The sequence below is a fragment of the Triticum aestivum genome, chromosome 1D, assembly GCF_018294505.1.
Source record: "Triticum aestivum cultivar Chinese Spring chromosome 1D, IWGSC CS RefSeq v2.1, whole genome shotgun sequence".
Lineage (NCBI taxonomy): Eukaryota > Viridiplantae > Streptophyta > Magnoliopsida > Poales > Poaceae > Triticum > Triticum aestivum.
In genome coordinates, this window is record NC_057796.1 from 468797033 (window position 1) to 468806174 (window position 9142).

The window sequence follows — 9142 nt, forward strand, 5'->3', positions numbered from 1 at the left end:
AATGACAACTCATGTCTATGGCTAGGAAACATAACCATCTTTGATTAACGAGCTAGTCAAGTAGAGGCATACTAGTGACACTCTGTTTGTCTATGTATTCACACATGTATTATGTTTCCGGTTAATACAATTCTAGCATGAATAATAAACATTTATCATGATATAAGGAAATATATAATACTTTATTCTTGCCTCTAGGGCATATTTCCTTCAGTCTCCCACTTGCACTAGAGTCAATAATCTAGTTCACATCGCCATGTGATTTAACATCAATAATTCACATCACCATGTGATTAACACCCATAGTTCACATCTCTATGTGACCAACACTCAAAGGGTTTTCTAGAGTCAATAATCTAGTTCACATCGCTATGTGATTAACACCCAAAGAGTACTAAGCTGTGATCATGTTTTGATGTGAGATAATTTTACTCAACGGGTCTGTCACATTCAGATCCGTAAGTATTTTGCAAATTTCTATGTCTACAATGCTCTGCACGGAGCTACTCTAGCTAATTGCTCCCACTTTCAATATGTATCTAGACCGAGACTTAGAGTCATCTAGATTTAGTGTCAAAACTTGCATCGACGTAACCCTTTATGACGAACCTTTTGTCACTTCCATAATCGAGAAACATATCCTCATTCCACTAAGGATAATTTTGACTGCTGTCCAGTGATCTACTCCTAGATCACTATTGTACTCCCTTGTTAAAATCAGTGTAGGGTATACAATAGATCTGGTACACAGCATGGCATACTTTATAGATCCTATGGCCAAGGCATAGGGAATGACTTTCATTCTCTTTCTATCTTCTGCCGTGGTCGGGCTTTGAGTCTTACTCAATTTCACACCTTGTAACACAGGCAAGAACTCTTTCTTTGACTGTTCTATTTTGAACTACTTCAAAATCTTGTTAAGGTATGTACTCATTGAAAAAACTTATCAAGCGTTTTGATCTATCTCTATAGATCTTGATGCTCAATATGTAAGCAGCTTCACCGAGGTCTTTCTTTGAAAAACTCCTTTCAAACACTCCTTTATGCTTTGCAGAATAATCTTACATTATTTCTGATCAACAATATGTCATTCACATATACTTATCAGAAATGCTGTAGTGCTCGCACTCACTTTCTTGTAAATACAGGCTTCATCGCAAGTCTGTATAAAACTATATCCTTTGATCAACTTATCAAAGCGTATATTCCAACTCCGAGATGCTTGCACCAGTCCATAGATGGATCGCTGGAGCTTGCATATTTTGTTAGCACTTTTAGGATTGACAAAACCTCCTGGTTGCATCATATACAACTCTTCTTTAATAAATCCATTAAGGAATGCAGTTTTGTTTATCCATTTGCCATATTTCATAAAATGCGGCAATTGCTAACATGATTCAGATAGACTTAAGCATAGATACGAGTGAGAAACTCTCATCATAGTCAACATCTTGAACTTGTCGAAAACCTTTTGCGACAATTCTAGCTTTTGTAGATAGTGACACTACTATCAGCGTCCGTCTTCCTCTTGAAGATCCATTTAATCTCAATGGCTCGCCGATCATTGGGCAAGTCAATCAAAGTCCATACTTTGTTCTCATATATGGATCTTATCTCAGATTTCATGGCCTCAAGCCATTTTGCGGAATCTGGGCTTATCATCGCTTCCTCATAGTTCGTAGGTTCGTCATGGTCAAGTAACATGACCTCCAGAACTGAATTACCGTACCACTCTGGTGCGGATCTCACTCTGGTTGTCCTACGAGGTTTAGTAATAACTTGATCTGAAGTTCCATGATCATCATCATTAACTTCCTCACTAATTGGTATAGGCGTCACAGAAACTGGTTTCTGCGATGAACTACTTTCCAATAAGGGAGCAGGTACAGTTACCTCATCAAGTTCTACTTTCCTCCCACTCACTTCTTTCGAGAGAAACTCCTTCTCTAGAAAGGATCCATACTACGCAACGAATGTCTTGCCTTCGGATCTGTGATAGAAGGTGTACCCAACTGTCTCCTTTGGGTATCCTATGAAGACACATTTCTCCGATTTGGGTTTGGGCTTATCAAGATGAAACTTTTTCACATAAGCATCGCAAACCCAAACTTTAAGAAACGACAACTTTGGTTTCTTGCCAAACCACAGTTCATAAGGCGTCGTCTCAACGGATTTTGATGGTGCCCTATTTAACGTGAATGTAGCTGTCTCTAATGCATAACCCCAAAACGATAGTGGTAAATTGGTAAGAGACATCATAGATTGCACTATATCCAATAAAGTACGGTTATGACATTCAGACACACCATTATGCTGTGGTGCTCCAGGTGGCATGAGTAGTGAAACTATTTCACATTGTTTTAACTGAAGGCCAAACTCGTAACTCAAATACTCTTCTCTATGATCAGATCGTAGAAACTTTATTTTTCTTGTTACGATGATTTTCCACTTCACTCTGAAATTATATGAACTTTTCAAATGTTTCAGACTTATGTTTTATTAAGTAGATATACCCATATCTGCTCAAATCATCTGTGAAGGTGAGAAAATAACGATATCCGCCACGAGCCTCAATATTCATTGGACCACATACATCTATATGTATGACTTCCAACAAATCTGTTGCTCTCTCCATAGTTCCGGAGAACGGCGTTTTATTCATCTTGCCCATGAGGCACGGTTCGCAAGTATCAAGTGATTCATAATCAAGTGATTCCAAAATCCCATCAGTATGGAGTTTCTTCATGCGCTTTACACCAATATGACCTAAACGGCAGTGCCACAAATAAGTTGCACTATCATTATTAACTTTGCATCTTTTGGCTTCAATATTATGATTATGTGTATCACTACGATCGAGATCCAACAAACCATTTTCGTTGGTGTGTATGACCATAGAAGGTTTTTATTCATGTAAACAGAACAACAATTGTTCTCTAATTTAAATGAATAACCATATTGCAATAAACCTGATCAAATCATATTCATGCTCAACGCAAACACCAAATAACACTTATTTAGTTTCAACACTAATCCCGAAAGTATAGGGAGTGTGCGATGATCATATCAATCTTGGAACTACTTCCAACACACATCGTGTCACGACCGGTTTTTCAATAAAATAATTATTGAGAGACCAATCCCTTTTACGGACCAGCGAGGAAGAATTCCTTCTCACTGGTAGACAATATCTTGGTCACAGAAGAAAAATACCTGGAGTACTAAATATAATACAAGGTTGAGCAGAGACTGCCCAACAATTTATTACATGCGCGCCGCTAAAACAAAACGGCGGATAGGGAGGCAACTACTAACTCACGATAATAACGGTGGTGGAAATATCACCGCGAAGCGAGTGATATGATTCCAGAAGGCTACAGCTCTTCGAGCGTCGGAGTGAGGCTCGAGAAGATTTATTGCGGGTGGCGGAAGCGTATACAATAAAAGTGACCAATATCCGGGATCGCGCAGGACTGACTGGGACTCCTCTAGGCGTCGGACGCGCTATCAAACTCTTCATCCAAGAGATCGCCTTCGTCAACATCTGGCCAAATCAACAAGCCAGGTGAGTACTATGAAAGTACTCGCAAGACAGTTCAGACATAAGGTATAACAAATGTAAACATGAAACATATGAACAAGTTAACCAATGCGATCAGACATAGAGATAATAACTACTGGGTGCCAAGCGAGGGTCTGAATGACGCCTCGAGCGGAAACTGCAGAATAGTAATACTGGTGCCAAACGAGTGTCTGAAAGACTCCTCGAGCGGAAAATGCAGAATAATAATGCGGGTGCCAAACGAGTGTCTGAAAGACTCCTCGTGCGGAAAATGCGGAACAATAATGCGGGTGCCAAACGAGTGTCTGAAAGACTCCTCGAGCGGAAAATGCGGAACAATAATGCAGGTGCCAAACGAGTGTCTGAAAGACTCCTCGAGCGGAAAATGCGGAACAATAATGCCACAGTCGGGCGTCGGGGCGACACCACATAAAGGGCTTATAACAGAAAATAATAGACAGTGCATGCCGCAGTCGGACGTCTGAGCGACATCACATAAAGGGCTTATCTTTAAAGTAAGAAACAAGTATATGCCACAGTCGGACGTCTGCGCGACGTCTCATAAAGGGCTTATATTGTAGCTCAATAATACAATAGTCGGGAATATAATTTATCACAAGCATGAGACAAAAATATAAAGTTAGTCCATCCACAGGAATAACAACAAATCTGAATTTACCACTTGAGCTTGTTCACCGGGGACAAGTGTTTCACACGGATAGATATGGCTTTAATGCTTACACTACTTGATCATGGATACGATGATTTGGAAAGAATTGACTCTGCAGAGTTTGTACTTAACCACAGCCAACGGATTTCAGTAGTCACGGGGACTAGTTCCGTCTACGGTGTTTTGGAAGAAACACGTCTAACCCGTACACACCCAATTCAACCATCCGAAGCCAGGGATCACCCTCGGCAACGTTCAAGAAAAACCTTGAGACGGGGAGGCTACAACCTCGCGTAGCATGGGATCAAATTTCTATACGCGCGCTTTAAGGGGGTGCCCCCCCTCTCGGTCCCAACCGGAAACACCCATGCCCCCTGACCGGATGACTGGCTTTAATCCTGGGCCAAAGTACCATCATCCCGGCCTCTCTGTTTGGTGTGTACATGGAAAGAGGTTACCAACTTACTAAACCGCATCCTGGCAATGAGACATGTGGTGGCACGGAAAAGGGAAAGAACGGTAACACGGCTCCAACCATGTTAACGTCGGAAAAGTCGGATGACACAAGGCTGGTATGCTACAACAGTACCACCTTGCTGCCCTTCATGTCACCACATGATTTGGCCACCTCTCATCAGAGGTCATCGCAACTTTGGAACATGCGGGAAAAGAACGATAACGCAGCTCCAACCACGTTAACGTCGAAGAAAGTCGGATGTCGCAAGGCTGGCATGCTACAACAGTACCACCTTGCTGCCATTCATGTCACCACATGATTTGGCCATCTCTCATCAGAGGTCATCGCAACTTTGGAACAACCGGGTCGTTGCCTTACAAGCAACGAGGTATTCACCGACACTCATATGGCACGCACAAACTCTCACGTGAACATGTAAAACATCTGTCATATCAAATGTTCAAAACATGCTTGCCTGGTTCGGAGAAGTTGGAGTCTAGCTCGGCGAAGTTTGCGGCTCCGTCACCTCCCCCGGAACCTACGACAATCACGAAACGGGTACTAACGTGAAAACCAACACATGCACAGAAACCTTTCAAAATATTTTTCAATTAAATCCCATAAAAAACTAGACAAAATTTTAAGATTGTCAGAAAAAGAATCACTCAAAAATACCTTTTTATTAAAAAGTTATAAAGGTTTCTGTCCAGGGACTTATCTGTAATGAAACAGAAAAGTTCCAGGGTTTTAACTGAGAAAACAGAAAACGCTTCGGCTGGGAATGCGCAAGCGCAAGGAGAAAACGTATTCTGCCCGAAGGCGCCAACAGAAAACGGTTCGCGAATAAAAGAACAGAGGCTGACATGCGGGGTCCACATGTCAGGTTTGAAAAGCTCGCCGGCGCCCGAAGACTGCGGTGGACGCCGGCGTCGAACCACGGCGAGTTAGGAGGAACAGAGGGTACCAAGAGCTTCAGCGTCCTCTTCCGCGTCGGTGGGTGGTGGACTCGTCCAACGGGGAGCACTACGTCGACGGCGACACTTTCTCCGGCGGACGGCGGCTTGGGTGAGGATGGGGAACTCGGGTGGAGGGCTGCAAGCTTCAAAATGGAGTGCGGGTCAGAAAGAGGGATGCATGGTGAAGCTACTGGCAGGAGAATGGAGGCGGAGGAGCACACACGGGGGCGAATCGGGCTGGATCCCGTGGCGGGTCGCGGCGGCCGGAGTCGAGGAAGGAGACCTCCTCGGGGCTCTTCCAGTGGCTAGGCGTGCTCTAGGGGGAGTGCAGTGCTGGTGGGTGCTCGAGTTGAAGCTCGGGGCCTCTATTTATAGGCAGATCGACGGGGTGGCCGTGAACGGAGAATCTCCGGCGAGCGATTACGGCGGAGCAGTGGATTGGTAGGGGGTTTGAGCGGCCGGGCAGCATCAGTGGAGGTTACTGGACTCGTTTTACAGCTAAACGGGGTCGGTCTTGGCGTAATGGCGTCGGTCCATGGTGAGGTGACCGCACGGGCTCAACGGCGGCAGAGAGCGCGCTCCGCGCCCTGCGGTTCACGACGAGAGCGGCAGCGCATTCGGGGGAGTGGAAGGCCACGCGGCGAGCTCCGGTGGTTTGGGCGGCGCTGGGTGGCGTCGTCGGCGCCGTGTCTCCCGCTGGCGTCCGCAAAGCCGCCGCCGGCGTCGGTCACGGGGCGGCGCACCTTCTGCTGCTCGTCGCCGACGCCCGCAAGGCGCCAGGCGCTCGTGCGGTGCAGGAACAAGAGGGCGGGGACGAGGAGCAAGGCGACGCGGTGGCACTGGCGAGATTGATGCCCTCCTCTGAAGAAAACGACAGCAGCCACTTGACTGAATCTCTGAACATTCTGAATGTGACAATGACCATGCACTGCAGGTGTTCGACAGAGAGATTTTGCAATGAGATGAATTTTTATGGAGCTGCAACTTGGTGAGATGACCACTCAAAGTACCCAGGGGCTGCCTGATTTTACTTGGAATTTTTGGAGAAGGTTTTGAATGAATTTCACCAAATTTGTCAAATCTGGTCCAAACTTGCAGCAAGTGTAGTTTGAAAATTTTGAACTGAAGACCAGTGGATCTTCATGGTTCTAGGTTGAGGGTACAAAGGACCACGGAGGAGAGTTGGTTTGGGGGCAAAAATCAAAACAAAAAATGGAGTTCCTTTGAAAATCTCCAAGAGCTAGAAGAGAAGACAGAAATTTATTTGAATAGAATTTAAATGGAAAATAACCACATGGGGAGGTTCAACTTGCTGGATTTGATGTAGATCATGATCCATAGGTGAGGGAAGGGTTAGGAGAGAGGATTTGCACTAAGGTCATGGCAAGAAGGAATTGTTGAAAGTGGCAAAGGACTTTCCAAAAGCCATAGTGCAAAATTTCAAGGAGATTTTCAAAAGTTAATTACCCAAGTGAAAAGTATTTTGTCTTCAGTCCAAATGAAAAGCAAGAACCTCCAAGATCAAGGACAGATCTTGGGTGAATCCACATAAAACTTTTTCCATAAAGAAAAAAATATTTGAGAGGGAGAGTTCTCTTGAAGAAAAATTTAAATCACTCCCCTCAAGTCAAATAAAATCTTTTGAAAAATCCAAATAAAAAACTTGGGTGTCACAACACCTACCCCCTTAGGAAAAATCTCGTCCTCGAGATTTCTGCTGATCCTCAAATAGATGTGGATACTCTGCTCGAAGGAAATCTTCCCTTTCCCATGTAGCTTCATCCTCAGTGTGGTTGCTCCACTGAACCTTGAAAAATCTTGTCGTTTTCTGACGGGTCCTCCGTTCAGACTCTTCTAAAATCTTTACTGGCCTTTCTCTGTAGGTGAGATCTGGTTGCACATCAATGTCCTCATGAGGTACATGTTTTTCTGGGTTGCTCACACATTTTCTTAACTGTGAGACATGGAACATGTCATGGACGTCTGACAGCTCCTTGGGGAGGTCTAGTTGGTAGGCCACCGTGCCTCTTCGTGCCTTTACACAAAATGGTCCAATAAACCTTGGGGCTAGCTTCCCCTTAATTTTGAACCGTTGCAGACCCCTCATAGGAGATACGCGGAGGTATACAGAATCACCAGGTTCAAAGCCGACCTCACGGTGCTTCTGATCATAGTAGCTCTTTTGTCGGCTCTGTGCTGTCTTGAGTCTGTCCCTGATTTGTTTAACTTTCTCCTCGGCCTCTTTAAGCATGTCTGGGCCGAAGATACGACTGTGACCTGTTTCTGACCAATTCAGTGGGGTACGACACCTTCGTCCGTACAACGCTTCAAAGGGTGCCATTTGCAAGCTGGCTTGGTAACTGTTGTTGTAAGCAAATTCGGCATACGGCAAACTCTCTTCCCAACTGGATCCATAGGTGAGCACATAGGCTCTTAGCATATCTTCTAGGATTTGGTTCACACATTCTGTTTGTCCATCGGTCTGGGGGTAGTATGCTGTACTGAAAGCCAGTTGCGTGCCCAGAGCTTGTTGTAGGTGATCCCAAAATTTGGAGACGAATTGGGTGCCTCGGTCTGATATTATAGTCTTTGGGACTCCGTGCAAGCAAACTCTACGGGAGAGATAAAGTTTTGCCAATCTTTGTGTGGAGTAGGTAGTCTTCACGGGAATGAAATGAGCAACCTTGGTTAGTCGGTCTGTGATGACCCATATGGCGTCATTTCCGCGTTGTGATCGGGGTAATCCGACAATGAAGTCCATTCCGATTTCGTCCCATTTCCACTCCGGTATCCTGTTAGGCTGGAGTAGCCCTGCTGGCTTTTGGTGCTCGGCCTTGATGCGCTGACATGAATCGCAACAAGCGATGAATGTGGCTATATCTCTTTTTATACCGTGCCACCAAAATCTTTCCTGGATGTCCTTGTACATTTTGGTTCCTCCAGGATGGATCGAGTATGGGGCGATGTGGCTTTCCGTCAAGATCTGTTGCTTGAGTTCCTCAATGTTAGGTACGCAAAGTCTGTCTCGGTACCATAATGTTCCTTCACTGTCCGTGACGAATTCTGAAGTCTTATTAAGATTCATTTTCTTCTTTATGCCTTCGATGCTGGGATGTCCCTGTTGAGCCTTCTTAATTTGTTCCACCAGGGTGGGTTGTATCTCCAGGTTCGATACGGTGCCCTCAGAGACTAACATCATGTTGAGTCTAGTGAACTCTCGCTGAAACTCAGGCCTCAAATTTTGCTTTCCGTCACTGTCCGGGCTGGGGTTTCGAGTAAGGGCATCGGCCACTACATTTGCTTTCCCTGGGTGGTAGTGAATACCGACGTCATAGTCCTTGACTAGTTCCAACCAGCGTCCTTGGCGTAAATTCAGCTCTGGCTGTGTGAAAATATATTTGAGGCTCTTATGGTCCGTATATATTTCACAGCGATTTCCCAACAGAAAGTGCCTCCACTCCTTGAGTGCATGTATAACTGCTGCTAGCTCCAGGTCA